The following is a 16190-nucleotide window of genomic DNA, read 5'->3' as shown; positions in this document are numbered from 1 at the left end:
TATATATATATAAAGACTCAGTGGTTTATTACATAGTGAGAAATGAATCAGGCTTTATTAATGAATTGCCAAAAAATATTACTGCAGTGTAATTAATATTTTATATTAATATTATTAAATGGAAAAGAAAAGGTTCAAGCTAAAGGTTTTTTTTAACAACCTGGCAACATATAATTTGTTCTTATCAGTGGTTAACTGATCAGTAAATGACTTATGAATAATTAACAATGCCAGCATAGAGCTTATAAACCTCTCATAAAGAAACTGGTGATATATATATTTTGCTATATAGCGTGTGATGATATGCCACATATCTGATATTTTCACTTTCAGACTTCTGTTAAATGCTTGTTTGTGCTGCATCAAAGATTTAATGCTGTCTTAAACTTTTGAAAGACTTTAAACTTCTCATCTGTGGTTAAAAAAAAAGAAGCCTTTGAAGGTACAGTTCCTTCCTCGCTTTATTTAGAAGTAGAGGTAGTTTCTCTTTTTAAAGCTACACCTTTCAACACAACTGACTGAGGCAACAAATTCAAAGAATGTGGAGGCAGAGACAAAGAGCTGAAGTGATGAAAGAATGAGACACAGAAGAAAAGCAAAAAAAAGAGAGGTAGATGCCAGCTAACAGGATCGTTGTCCTATGAAACAACCGCTGATGTGTAATGACACTGATGTATTCACAAGAAAATCCGTGTATACGTGTAGATCCTTCTTCTTGGCGTGCTGAATCAATACAGACAAAGTAGCTACAACTACAGAAATACGTGAGAAATTCTCTTGCAGCTGTACATCGGGGCGGCGTTCAGCTGAATATTAATGAATCCCTCCTCCACCACTCGCGTGAATCTGTACATTCAACCTGTGTGACTCGTGTGAATGTTAATATGCAGTTGTGGGGACCAGGTATTAGCAGTGGATTACAGGTGACTAGCAGGCTTGAATCTCCTTCCTGTGATACCCTTTGAATATGTTCACTCCCTTTGAAGTGATGTCAGTTTTAAAATATCTCAGCCCTTTTATGTTTAACCATGGGTGTTTGCGTTCAAGGATTCTTTTTTTTTTTTTTTTAGAATGAGGAGATGAAAGCATCACAACAGTCAGCATCCATCAGAGAGCGAAAAAAGTCTGGGAAAAGTCCTGCACATAGCGAAGCATGACTTGTTAAAACACAACATGAGGCTGTTGTTGTGTCTGCGCTGGGTGATTAGGGTGCAGCAGCGGGTTAAAGAGTTGAATGACAGGCGGATCTTGACAGAGCTCGCTCACCGCTCTGTCACTGAATTTGATCGACTGATTGTGTGTTTTGCAGCAGTAATGAGCTTTACAGTATGCGCGTAATGTGCCAGGAGCTGATTCGTATGCTGGATGAGCTAGCTAATTGTTCACAGTGCATATTCCCCCAGTCCCATGGCTCCTCTGATTTGGATTCATTTAGCCTTTATTTTACCTCATTATACAGGCCTGTGTTATTGCCAGGTTGTATGTGAGGTATTTTGCATTGTTGAAATTGACTCTGGTAATTTAATTTAAAAAATCAGCTGAAGTACCCTGCACCTCTTAAATACAAAGCAGAGTGGGAAGGTGCAAATTTGAACAGATCGGTTTTGAAAGGTGAACTATATTTGATTGTTTTTTGCTGCAAGAAGAACTAAATTGACTCGAATTGAATTGTTACAGAGAAAAAAATATCCTCTTGTCATTTTATTTTACTGCTCTCAACAACAAGCTGCACAGACTCCTTCATTAATTTTCTCATATTGCAACAAAAAAAAAAAAAAGAAGCAAAAACTCCCAAGCTGAACTTGCCAATGAACCGCGCTTCCTCCAACCTTGTGCACAAATCAAACGTGAGGAGCAGTTGTGGGGCCCTTTTTTATTTTGAAGGAGCAAATCTGGCTCACAGCTAAGAGCAGGAAGGCTAGGAAACGGATGTGGAGCTGCAGTTCAGTAGGTCTGTAAGCCGAGGGATGAAAATATTCTCTGATGCTGATCCTGCGGTTGCTCTGGATCCTAAACAGCAGCACAGAGAGCTGAAAACCGGGTATTTACTCTGGCATTCCAGTGGCAGTCTCTTGTCTGTCCAAAACAAACAATACCCTATGCATAGCCCTGATCTTCCTGGAAAACACACACTCTCACCAGCGTGTGTTTTGTGTTTTGTGCAAAAAAGTCCCTCAAATGCCATTTTTCTGGTCAAATCTCCAGCAGTCTGTGCTGCTGTGTTAGCAGTATGGTTGAACCTAAGATATAATAGTTTGCGTTTAAATTTAAAAAAGAAAAGCAGCTCCTGAGTAGTGATTCATGACTTGCTTGGTTGTTTCCAGCACTGTGGCTGGCAGCCCACAGGAACGTTCAGACGCTTTCTGTAAAGATTTCCCTGAAAATTTCCTTGTTAATAATCGTATTCGATTCGTCTCTATCTCTCTCAGCATGACTGTGTGAGTGGAAGTCCATGCATGTGTGCGTGTGTTCCCGCTCTGCAGCTTGGCAGCTACCATTGTGTGGGCAATGCACCCCTAAGGGTAGTACCCCACAAAGCGAGTAATGGCACTAAGCATGCAGATAGAGGACTGATTTAGACTGAGAGGCGTCTCTAATCTTACGAGGTGTCAGCGGTGTTGTGCCATAGATTAGCCGACTCTTTCCCTTTTATTTCCTCTATGATCATCGTCTCTTCTGTGTTCATCGCCTCCTCCGGCAAGGACAGCTGTGCAACACCATACATTCACAATTTTTTATTATAACTATTAGTGTCGTGGTAATAGCGACTGGATTGTTGTTGTTGTTGTTAGCAGCAGTCAGTATCAGAACCGTCATTTTAGTGTTATTTCTCTGGACACTGGCAGGTAACAAACATTTAGCCCAGAGCTTGCTATCAAACCCCCATGCTTTTTTTGGTACTGACTGAAATGTCTGTAGCACCGAGAATTGAAAACTGTCAAGTGTTAAAGGCAAGTATCTAAAGCTTAGATTAACAGTTTGAAACTATTTTAAGTTCTTGTACAACTTTTGTAGTTCTGAAGAATTTAAAATTTAAAATTTTTACTTTAATTGATACTGATAACTGAAGAGTGTCAGGAAAGGGGGTGAGAGAGGGGACAACACGCAGCAAGCACAGGCCTGGAACATGGGGCACCAGCTCCACCGGCCGAGCCACCAGGACGGCCCAAGAAAATCACATTATTCATTCAGAGTAAAACATAAAAAACCAAAAACATTTTGCAATTGGTACTGAAACTAAGTATCATATCTGCACTAGTATTGAAGAAATGTCAGTATGCAGCCCTAGTCCACAAAATGAATTATTATTATTATTAATGATGTATACAAAACTACTGTAGCGCAGTTTCAGTAAATAATTAGAATCATAATTTTAAAAACCTTAACGAGCATCTTGTCATAATGAAAACACAGTTAGTTAGTTTTATATTACGTAACGTACAACATTCAAACATTGTTTACCAATCCATCCATTTGTAATGAAGTTATAATACAATAATGTATGATAATAACACTAACCATTTTCCAACCACAAGCTGCATATATCCTCTACCACTGTGCATGGCATGACAAACTGCATTATTTATTTAGCATAATGTCTTTGAATTTGTGTTGTATTTGTGTTAAATATTGTTCTAAATGTACACGGGCATTTGAAGCAGTAATAGATGTACATCTTCTTTATCTGAGGTGAGAAGTGCAGGCAGAGATAAGCCAGTGTTGTGTGATGTGATCGTATTAGCATGTTTGGAGACTTGAAGGTGCAGATGCAGTGGGCTGTGTAGCCGTACAGATGCAATAAGCTCCTGTGAATATGTGCGAGTCTGTCAGCCTGTTGGCCTCTGGTTTTCTTGGCGTGCGCTTGATCGGTGAGGAGTCTTTGATGTTGTGCTGCAAGATCTGACACTCTGATCTGGAGCACGACAGAGATGACATTATGGGAGACTGCATCAGGAGAGTTGGCGTACACAATATAATGTTTCTGCCTGAATCCACACAGCATCATGTTTCTTCTGTCCCTATATTCTCAACCTACTCTCAAAGCAAATTGACTCATTCCCATTAGAATAAGCTGCAAACATTACCTTTAAATTGACAGTACAATGTATGCTAATGGTATCGGGGCTGTGGTCGCACAGTGTATCCCCAAAGTAGTTACAGAGGTGTCGTAGCTGTTTCTGAGGAAGATGTGGAAAAAGCCATTACAACTTAAACTGTGTAAATTGCTGCAACCAAATGTGACCACCCTAAGTCATGTGGGTGGTACACTAACAACGAACCTGCTTGAAATAAAAACACGGCCAAACACGGCTCTGCATATAAATTTGTGTATACTTGCTACTGCATTATAGTTGTTTACATTCGGTGCCAGTGGGGGCACATGAAGATTAAAGAGGTAACTCTAACCTATGGAAGCAGTGGCAGAAAAAAAATCAGAGAACAAGAGCAACAGGGACCGTGGTGAAAAAGCAACAAAAGCAACAGAGGGAATGAGGATTTAGAAACTGTTGATTGATCAAAAAGGTGCAGATATTCCCCTAACAAGCTATATAGCAAACTGAGCCACTAATGGATTCCTCTTGAAAAATGGTGACCAGCAGTTGTTAACTCGCAGATACATTCAAAGGCAACACAGACAATGGAGCTACAGTATTTCTGGACACTTTCAGACAGTCTTGCATTGGGAGTTGGTTTGCAAAGTTAGTTTTAGTCAAAGCCAGCGGGTCTCTGCACAGGATGGAGGCTGAAGCCAGTTTTCCCGCTGATACTGGGCTTTGCAGTGGTAAAAGTGTTTTCTCATTTACCCCTGGTGGTTTAGTTTTAGTATTATTTGCCCAAGTTTTGAGATGGCTGACTTTAAAAGATTTCTGCTTCTACCCCAATACAATGGAAGTGGATACAAGTTTGTTCACGGCGCTCACAGCGATTAAATGTTATACTTAAAACTCAACAATTTGAACAGTTTTCGTTGGAAGTAATTACACAGAAGAAACAGTCCCTAAGAAAAGTGTTGACAGCGTGTTTTCTGGATTATCCAGAGTAAGCAGGATAATATTTCTGGAAAGAGCTTTAGATGTTGATTTTTTTTTTAAATGGAAATTTTCCAACCCAGTATCCCCAGTAATTACATCAATATTGGATGAATCTACAGCTCACAATTTACGTTCGGTGCCAACATTCTGCTGTCAGTGCAGGGAGTAGGGTGCCTTTTATGTAGCGAGGCAGATTGCATTTAGTTGGAGGGTGAGGTTGTGAATAGGTGTAGTGTATTAGACACTAGACTCATGCAGGAGACCAGAGTTTGCATCAGTATCACAGACGATCTTTCTCTGACCTCAACCATGTTTTTAAACCCTAACCCTAACCACACCATAGTTAATTTACCATAACCAAGAAATTTCCTAAATGTAACCTTACTTGTCATGAACAGGTATTGTAAAAAGTGAGAATTTAGAATGTTCTTTGCTCTTCTTTCAATGAATAAATACTCTGTAGTTCTGATATAACTGATGCTATAGCAGTATCTACACTAACCTCCTTAACAGCCACCACTGTTGTTTTTTAGTGAGCACACACACCTAGCGTGAGCTCCTGCCATAGCTGCCAATAGTTCCTTCAGCTTGAAGCCTGGCAAGGTGGATCGGCAAAGGTTATCAGCTTAAAGGGTTAGTTCTGTTTTTTTAAAGTGGCTTTGTATGAGGTATTCAGTCAGTGTATTACCTACAGTAGATGGCAATTGGCACTCCCCCTTTTTGGAGAAGCAGACAGGGGGAACTGTGGACGGGGGCTGCAGAAAAACCCATTTTAACCAGATAAAAAAAACGTACACTGTATTATGTTGTAAAATGTTCACACCTACCATACCATACCGCCATGCCTTTCTGATGGAGAACTCAAGCCATTTTATCTCTCTCTTAGAAGCAACCGGACTCCTTTGACAAAAACTGTAATTTTACCTTTCAGAGCACATGAGCTGATGGTGTTGTAACATGTTAGTTTGGTGTTTTGAGCTAGTGAGCACGTTTATTGACTGGATGGCACAATGGTTGTGGTTGTCACAGAAGGAAGGGCTGGCATTCACCTCCTAATGCTGGCCCTATCCATATGCAGTCATCATGTTGTCCTGTTTGTCTACAAATCTCCTCAGCAGGTCTTCTACCACATATCTGCTGTAGAACAGTAAGTTAAACAAATGAACTCGGAAAAGCTTGTTTGCTTTGGACTCAATACTTCTAGATATGTGTCTCCCTTTGATCACATGGGTTCCTGCTTGTTTCCTCCCACATTCAACAAACATACAATCACAGGGAGTGGAGACTCAATTGCCCGTTTGCCCGGTACAAATGCGAATGTGGACCCCAGCAAGCCTCACAGTCACTGAGGCTAATTGGAATCCAAATATAGAATAATAAACCTGCGCTTTGCCCACACTGTTGGTCGTCATGGTTATACTTCCTCGGGGACGAGTTTGAATGCCGACACCAGTCAGACTCATAGCAGTGCCGCTTTTTTTTTCTCGATGTGTTTGAGTTTGCATGTGTGTTTCTGGCCTGTCAGTGCGGCACATCAGCAGTCATAACAGGCAGTCCCTGTGGAGGGCAGACTGACAGGTAGGTAATGATCAAAGAGGCCGTTTCCTGTGTTTCATGTTGGGCTCAGAGAGAGATACATCTGTACTGCCGGTGCCTCTTCTTTAGCATGGGCTCGGGTTGCAGATAGCACTCACTCAACACAACACACAAACACACACACACGTGCACGCATACACGTACGAGCACCAACTTTTAGTCATTTTCAGACTCCTCACATTAACAGCTTCTAACACATTTCTCAGATTCAGCCTCACTCTCCCATCGTGCCGCACTCCCTCCCTTCTAATAAATCGCTGAACTCTTTCCGCCTGCACGCTGACTCTCAGTCATCTCACACTGTCATCTGAACTGTATCGCACTTCCATAAAATATTAACCTGAAGGGGAAACACAGGCAAAGCCACCCAGCCTGTCTCCAATTTGACCCCCCCCCCCCTTCCTTCTTCCTAAGTAAGCAGGACTATCTCTCTGACTCAGGTGCCAGGCCACTCACAGATATCTTCACCCTCAATCTTGTGTCCACAGTTGCCAGTGGCTGTGTGGACGGGTTTGTACTCCGCTGCTGCTCTGTTCAGCCCGCCAGTTTCTGTTTAATCAATTGAAGCAATTCAGATTGTATTTGAGAGAGGCCAAATCTCATCTCGGGTTGGATGTTGTTGGAAATGAAGTGCATCCTTGAGGATGGGTGTAAAAACAGCTTCACTTTATCTGGAAGATTAAAACTTCAGGGTCACGGTAATCTGTCTTAATGAAACTGTCAAGTAATCCGAGAATCTGTAAACTCTGAGGTGTCAAGCCGGCGTTTAGGGCACTTGCTTGTGTGTGTGTATTTTACCTGACTGAATTTATACATGATTTTTAAATTACTGATTGGCAGACTAGAGGGTTATGTGATTGCTACTAGAGGTAAATTAACCAGCAATTAACCAATGTTAAGGTAATTACGTGGCCAATCAAATAAAGCTACTCAAAGCAGGTAGGGGAAGCATGAAGAGCTGATTTAATCATCTATAAGAACTACTCCTTTATGCACTCTTAGATTTGATCTCTTAGCCCTCCTAATTTTGCAGGAGCAGTTTTTTTCTTTCATTTTTGTTTTTTAATTTCATTTATACAGGAGACTATTGCAGGATTTACTTTGTACCACGACCCTTGGCGGTGGTCTGGAAAGACTCAACAGGCCTTTTTGTCGAAGCAGACTTCATTTTAAGTGATGATTCACTCAAACATCAACCTTAACCCTTCCCTTACACCTGACTCAACATGTACTACTGAATGAGCAGGTATTGAGCTGTAAACAACATTTCACATTTCTCCTAAATCTTTGAAAAATAGGTTACACAGGTGCAGAATCATACTTAATTGCACATGAAAAAAACACAACATAAACCTTTTTAACCTAGTTAAGCTTTTAACATCATGTTTTCTTAAAGGTCCTGTGTGTAACAGTAAACATTTAGGAGGAATCTATTGCAGAAATGGAATACCCAATATTATAGGTTATGTTTTCATTAGTGGTGAGACCGAGGGGGGTTGCAATCCTAGGAACTAATTTCCCCCACACAATTAAAGTGGGAAAACCTCTCCGCACTGTTTCTGACCACTATCATAGGGACATACATTCCTCATCAGCTTGTGTTCCAACTATCTTCATTTAAGCATAGTTATTTACACTGAAGTGAAATACTGGTGCCATCCATTCAAATGGGGAAATCTTGTGCATCATTCAGCCTGACATATTTGGTATTTTTCGAAAATTTAGGATCTGTTCTAGAATTTGAAATGAAGTTTTGTGGGTTTGGATAATGTTTGGCTGCACAGTGTGTGTTTGTATTGACTGTCCTGCTGCTGGGTTAGTGGGATTGCAGAGGCTGGGTAGTTTAAATACCCCTCTGTAGTTTGAGCATTGGCTGGTTGTGCTCCTTTATTTTTTTGTGGATGTCTGTGCCAGGCAAGTACTTGCAGTTTTTATTTTACCTTAGTTTGTCACCTCAAAAAGTTCACAATATGTCACGCTGTGTGAGCAGGGTCTTGGTTGCAATCTGTGGCAGCCTGCACAATATCAGTTTTGACGAGTTTTACATGTAGCGCTGAATGTGTAATAAGTCAGTGCAGATGTAAAAACAGATGTAAGCTGCGAAGCACCTGAGAAGAAGAGGAGGTGATTGTGAAGCTGATTGAGTTTGAGGTGAATGTTGCAGTGGTGGTTATGCTAGCCCACCAGTGTGTTGTCATTCATTTGATGTCCAAGACATTTTTTCTTGGTTTGTAAGTGTGGCCTGTAGTAATATTCACATGTCAGATTTTTTGACACAGCTTGTCTTTGGTTGACCAAGCTCTAAATCAGCTGTTGATGGACATTCATGGTCAGTAAGTACGGTGCAATGACCATTTCTGACTGATGGGCAAAGATTTCACCACATTTGGCGTTGTTCTGTTTTATATAATTGTAAACTGACACAATAGGACATCAAGAAATAATAATTGAATTAATTATAAGTTGCAGCCTTACTTTAGACTTAGAGATAACTGAATTCACACAATGTAATTTATGAGATGCAGTTTGCAGTTTAATAATACACTGAAAATTGTTTCTTATCACAGATAATAAGATTAACTTTTTTTTTTTTTTACATGTTTCTATAGTTTCATTTACATTTACTTAAAGCTGCACTGTAACACGTTCGGAGTCTTCCTCTTCCAGCTTGTCGACAAACACTGTTGAACTCAAGGCTGACCCTTTTTTACACACTCAAGGCTGGCAGCTGATCCCTCTGAAAACCAACAGAATCTCTGAAAAAGGGGGAAGGGATGCGTAGCTGGCAAGCATGAAAAGCTTCAAATGATTGATAGCCATTTGTTTTGCCTGCTTAATACAACATAAACTCTCCAGCGATTCATCACCAGAGTGAGGGTTTTCCACGGTGCCTCTGCGAAGCCCACTAAAAATAATTCATTTTCTGCGAGCTACGAGCCAGGCACTAATGTTAAATATTCATGCGGGTCCAGTCTAAATGATGTGGCCATTGGCACACAGTTAGAGCACACTCTGTGGAAGGGAGGAAATGTCAAGCTGTGAATAAATGAAAGCAGCGAAGCCGTATATAACCGTGCCATTGTGAATTTACTATAGTTGCCATTTTGTACGGCCACTTCAAATAGATCTCTTTTATAATCAATACACTCAGTAAAACACGGAGCATATTGCCACGTTGGCAATAATCTGGACTCGTTGTGTTTGCTCATCCTTTATTCACTGTTTGTATTTGTTGCCTAATTTGTGCCTCATGAATGTTAACAGAGGACTTTGTGCTACTTCTGTTGTAATTGTTGGTGTGTTCGGTGAAACAGACTATCAAAGCGAGTAAGTTGACGCTCTTCAAAGCTGTCGATGCACCGCGTGCTCCTCTTGTCACATGAGATCAATAAGACTTGTGCCTATGCAGCTGGTTTGATTCGTATTGACTGCCACATCAGTCAGCTGCATTGGTTTCTGAGATGTTTTCACAGCACGGCATGCTGATACAGAGAAGATGTTGTCATGGCTGCACAGAAATTGTTTTGAAACGTTATAGGTCATCTTCTGCCACGATATCAGTAAGCACAGTGGAGGGAAAGGGCAAAATATAATAGAACTTACTGGGTTGAGTATCCATTTAGAGGAACTCAAATAGAGAGCATAATGTCCGCTGTGCATCATCCGGGTGGAATGGGGAATGTTAAATGGCCTCATATTGACAGACACACTCTACCAGTATTCATTTTTATCACACACACACACACACACACACACACGAGTCCCCCGCTCACATTTACACACACATTTCCTCCTACAGTCTCTGACTAATGAGGCCTAGGGCTGGAGATAGTTCCATCAAGGAACTTCCCCCTCTCTAACACACACACACACAGTCTCTTGCTCTCTCCTCTCTCAAACATGCACCTGATTGATAGCAGTGATTTGACTGAGAAAAGGGAAATGGGAAATTGAAAAATGGTGGAAGAAGATTGGAAACAACGCGCTGATTATAAACTCTGTGAGGAAACAAAAGGCCTTCCCTCTGCCTTTTCTCTTAGCACGGAGGTAGCAGGTGTGTGTCTGACAGGTGCCTGATTGAGGCGCACAAAAGACATTACAACTGCAAACAAATGGACGTGTTTAGCGTCCCCGGATGCAGTTAACGTTTTGGGCTGATAGATGTGATTATGAGTATATGAGCAGAGGCAGCCAGAGAATGGGCACAGGTGTTAGGGAGAGTGGAGCAGAAAAAGGAGCCATGTTATTGTTGTGATGATAATAATCCATCTCTACAATTAATGGTATGTCATCGCCAAGGTCATCAGCCTTGGGGGATGTATTTAATATGTCTCATATTGTAATAATAGAGCATCTCTCTGCCGGAGACAGATACACAGGAGGCCTGAGACCACACAGATTTATCATCATGAAAAAGAAGAAGTGTGAGTGTAAAAATGAGAACAACAATCACTGTGTTCTAAATTCACTGATTTACAAAATAACCTCAATTACCTCAATGCCATTGCTATTTATTTTGGTCTTTTTATGTTTATGTTCTCATATTTCAGGATAAAAAAAAAAACAATAGCACTTTTATATCAGTGGAATAAATTACTCCCTACCTCTAACAGCTTTGTGTATTCCATAAATGAGGGAGCGTCTTGGCCGAGGCCCCGGTGGTTTAATATTCTCTGAGAGCTTCCAGACAGTGAGTGGTGGTGCAGCAGCTGTCTCTTGACCCTGCCGGACCCCCACTTACCCCTCTGACCACCTCCTTTCCACTGGGCAGGCTGTGGCGATGACAAGCCTGTCAGAAGCTTCTCCTAATGTCCTAATTACCCCTCGCACATACACACACACATACGCATACACACAGAAACGCTTGCATTCATAGTGAGTAAGCAGATATGCTGGCTGACAGACACACACACACACACACATGCCATTGCTTTTGTGAACACTGCTCATGTGGGTTTTCCTGGCAAGAGACCATACTATAGGTGAGGCATTACAGCGTCTCTGGAATAGCAAAAATCCCTCCCTCAAGACTCTTTGAGAGGGCTTTGATTCGTATCGTTCTGCGAGTGTTTTGATCCGGGCAGGGCTGCGTGTTGAATCAGAGCTTTCGGTTTCTCTCCTGTGGAAACAAACGAAGGCACTCCTGCCGCAACTTTCTTTAAAAAAAAACTGAGACAGAGGGGCTGAAAAGAGGCTTCGCTGCCTCCGAGTGGGAAAAACACAAAAGATGCAGTGTCACTCGAAATAGACAATCTGAATGAGATGTGATGTGTCACTTTGCCAGAGGTTAAGCTTTGCCTCGGCTTTAAGCGAGGAAGCTCTCTCCACTGCATGTTTTTTGGGTGCAGAGTACACTGCCGCTGTTGCACTTAAGTCCATTTTCAGTCAACCAGTCTTGTTAACATAACAGAGTGAATGACTGTGCCTAGTAGGAAAAAGGAAATCATTGTACCTCCCAGCGAATCCAGTTGCTTGGTGATTTATAGACCTCTGAAGTTACTGCATTTGTCACAATCAACATGACTTAATAGTGTTTTACTATAATGCTCTTCATGCCTCATATTATTTTGATTTGAGGCATCCTGCCTAGTACACGGTCTTGTTTCATTATGTCAAATTACCTTTTGATAGATGTGTCACTGTGATTTGAAGCAATGGCTGCCTTTTCTAATTCCACTTTTTTTTTTTTTGCATTTTGATGCCTTTTTTATTTGTGTAACAGGGAGAGCTAGGTGTCTGTCATGTGAAACTGTGTGGAACAGCAGTCTGGCATCTACAGTAGTCAGAAATGTGTTAGCGCTCCCTTTTTTCTTGACACGACTGCGAGAGCCGAACACTACCTGAGCTGTCATTAAAGCGTCTGGTTGCTGTTTGCAGTAGAGGCATTTTCATGTGTGCTGTGAGTGACAGGACCCAGTCACGTACACCAATGAGATTAAAAACCTTTTTTTTAAATTTGTTTTAAAATACATTACTGATGCTTAATTTTAATTTTTTCTTATTCATAAGAACGTGCCTCTATTGTTATTGATGTGTAATTGCAGATGCCCATAACACTTTACTAAGAGTAAAGGAGGGCAGCAAATTCAATACATCTGCTTTTTATCTGCTAGCATTTCTGAAGGATTATCCCTTAATCTCTCACAGTAAAAGCTGTCTTCAGCTACACGTGTCGCCCTGGCTTTTGATGAGTACAACACAAACATTCAGGCCATAGATTGGACATTTACAAAGCATATCCCATTAACAGTAAGCAATTAACCTCCTCTGCTGGGATATTTGCAAAATCTCCTTTTTATTACAGTTTATCGAGCAGGAACATGCTTTGCATCTGCTGTAAGCCTACCTGATTAATATGTTTCAGTCGACTCTAGGGAGAATTAATCTGAGTATTCCCTGTAGTGTTTGCAGGTGAGAGTTTTCTGATATCTCACTGACAGGTTAGGCTGGATTAAGATGTACCTGAGAGCTGATAATAAAAGAGGCGGGTCAAGGATGTAAATAAAAGGAAACAAAATGACTGAATAATGCACAAAACTGTTGTCTTTACAGTATCACAAAACAAGCTTAGAGGCATAAATGTTACAATAAAAGTCTCCACTAATAAACATGAAACTTTCTTTGACTTTGAAGAATAGAGAGATTCAAGAAATCCCAGCTCAAGGTCCACTTACTAGCTTTTTCCAGAGCTTTCAATGTGTCTTTGTTGGTGGATGGATTTTTCTCAGTCATCATGGAGATGGATCTGTTGACATGCAAGCTCAGTAGCTGCTACGATTTCATCCATAGCACTTTTAGGACCTCTCTTCGAGATCCCCCTACTAGCTTTTTGCAGAACTTTCAACTGCACAGTTCTATCTTTATCGGCAATTGGAGTAGGGCTGCAACAAATGATGATATTTTTATTATCAATTAATATGATGATTGTTTTCTCAGTTAACTGATAGGTCTGTATTCAGTTTGAATAGGACCACGACCAGGACTGACTTACAAGCTATTTGTGAGGTCACGAATCATGCTCGTAGTCCCGCCCCTTGAAATCTGATTTTTAGTTAGTACAGAGAAGCCTTCTGCGTTCCACAAATTAATGTGAAAACATCCTCCTAGTGTCAAACTCTGCACATACTTCATTCTGCACAATAAAGCTCAAACAACCAACTGTAGGAAAAACAAACATTTGAGTGAAGGGAGAAATTTCAGAAGGTTTTTTTGGGCATTTTTGCCATACATAAACAATTATGAATCAGAATTGTCAAAATCAAATAATTTTCTGTCGATCAATTAATAGATAATAATTTAAACTCTACTGGGGATTTTGCCAAGCTGTCATGGAAATGGATATTTTGATTAGCCATTGCATGATATGGTTGAAAGCTCCTGTTGAAAATGCTGCGAAGTACACCTTGAGTTGGGATTGTTTATGTCAAATCTCCACAGTTCACACATGCAAAGTAAAGAGCCTTCATATACTGTATCTGGAGGGAATGTATGTAGTATTTAATATGGATTTGAAAAAGACTATGGCTGACGACAAGGACTGGCGTAAGGTGGCAAGTTTTTTTTTCTTCTTTTTGCGCAGACAGCTGAAACTCTTTGATCAGTTTCTTTTGTGAAAATCCTGACCTCAAAAGCCGCCCGTGTTTATTGGGTCCACTCTGCAGGAGCTCGCTTCTCCATCCGATTTTCTTGAACAGAAAAGTTTGAAGCCCACCTCTAATCCTTCTAATTAAATGAAAACACAGTGGGCTACACACAGTAAGACACATGCTTCACACACATACACACACGCTCACAAAGGTAACCAACGTGGATCTCTATGGGGAACTACACAGAGTTCCAGCATCCAACTCTGTTGTGTCCTCTTATGCAGTGCGATCACACACTAGGTTGACATGCAACACGCTGCAGATCATGAGCATAAATAAGCAAGGGAATGTTTTACCTGAAAGGAAAAACATTAATTCAAAGGCATCACACTAGTACTGAGAAGAAATGTTGCCTCATTAGTGTTACCCCACTGCTTTTACTGAGCAGCAGCGATAGAGAGAGAGACAGAGAGGCTATGTGCCACTCTTACCACACAGACATCCAGTCTCCTGAGATCTTAGTTTGCCTCTGTGACTAAAAAGTAGTGCAGATTATTATGGATTCATTGGGGTGGCAATGGGTTGAACACAGGTGCCAGAATACCAGAGCACTTAGAGCCTTACTTCTTATAGAAAACACGCAGTGCAAGAATATGCCCTTTCAAATGTCAACAATGAGCTTGTTTCCAGCAGGAAACGCAACATCACTGTAGGTAGAAATCGGGAAATGTTCCACTTTTTCCATTTCTGAACGTAACACTGCTCGTTGTGCCGAACAAGAGGATGAGATTCGGATGAAAAGGAGAAGAGGTGAGGAGACAAGGACAGACATTATTTGGAGGACAGTTGGCCTGCCTGCTCTCATCCCGAGTGATTGACAGATTGGTGCAACGGCTACACTCGCACGAATGCCATCACACGCACTTCCCCCAGAAATCTGTCTATCAGCACTGTCTAAGCAGAGCGACAGCCATGACATCTAATCACAGTCGAGCTGGCACCTCATAACTTCTACCTAATGTGCTGCAGGTACAGAGGAGAGAAGGGGAGCATGGCAGACACACCACAACTGCTATTTATAGCCTCTTCAGAGGCCACCAGCAGGAAGTGGATCATACTGAAGGGTTAGGGAAGGTGTCACCACACTATATCACAGGTCTCTCTGTTTAGATATAGTTCCCTGTTGACAAGATTAAACACTGAGATGCCCCGGTATTATGGTGATACATTTTTTCTGGGTTACACTCTTGACAAAGTAACACAAAACGAGGTCAGATATACTACACATACAAGATGATAATGAGTCATTTACATAATGTTGCTACAACATTATAATTACCTGGCAATTAAAGCAGCTCAAAAGCCTCATTATGGGCTGTCCTGAGGGCTGGTTGGACTGGGACACATACGGTGTGCTCACTCAAGCTCGAGTTTGAGTCTGGCTATCAACCTCGTTCACTTGCGGTCTCTTTTTGTTCAAATCACTTTTAGTAGAAGCAGAATTGCCCTCATTATGTTGAATTATCACATAATAAAGATAAAGTTTTGAGTGGCACTTGGAAGTTTTAAAGGCACAGATGCTTGAGATATTGTAGCAGGCTCCTGGACAATGTTCAGAAATTTGTTTCCCATCGTGTGTGATTTGTCACTCACACTTCTTTGTCCTCAGGGAATTGCTGACACATTGAAAATGCACAAAGGAGTATAACAAGGACATATGTCATACCTTACACCCTTATTACGCCGGCAATGACAAGTGAGACAAGCAGTCACTTCAACATACTGTACGTTCGGCACTGAAGCTCCCATTGCTCACAGCCGGAGCAAAGATGCTCCAAAGTCTGTGTGAAATGTCAATATAATAAAAGATGGTGTGTGAAATATAAAAAATGTAGATATGGGTGTGCAGAAGAGGGCAGGGGAGGAGGTGTGTGTGTGTGTGTGTGTGTGTGTGTGTGTGAAGGGGGGAAGGAGG

The 16190-nt window shown here is 41.2% G+C and overlaps 1 protein-coding gene across 1 annotated transcript in view; it reads left to right on the top strand.

Moving 5' to 3' along the window:
• cadm1b (cell adhesion molecule 1b) overlaps positions 1-16190 on the top strand; it is a 130630-nt gene that overhangs the window by 75448 nt on the left and 38992 nt on the right. The gene's annotated exons all lie outside the window — the stretch shown is intronic.

The sequence above is a fragment of the Morone saxatilis genome, unplaced genomic scaffold (assembly GCF_004916995.1).
Source record: "Morone saxatilis isolate NCDOM2014 unplaced genomic scaffold, NCSU_SB_2.0 Contig8, whole genome shotgun sequence".
Classification (NCBI taxonomy): domain Eukaryota; kingdom Metazoa; phylum Chordata; class Actinopteri; family Moronidae; genus Morone; species Morone saxatilis.
This window is presented reverse-complemented; position numbering and strand designations above follow the sequence as displayed.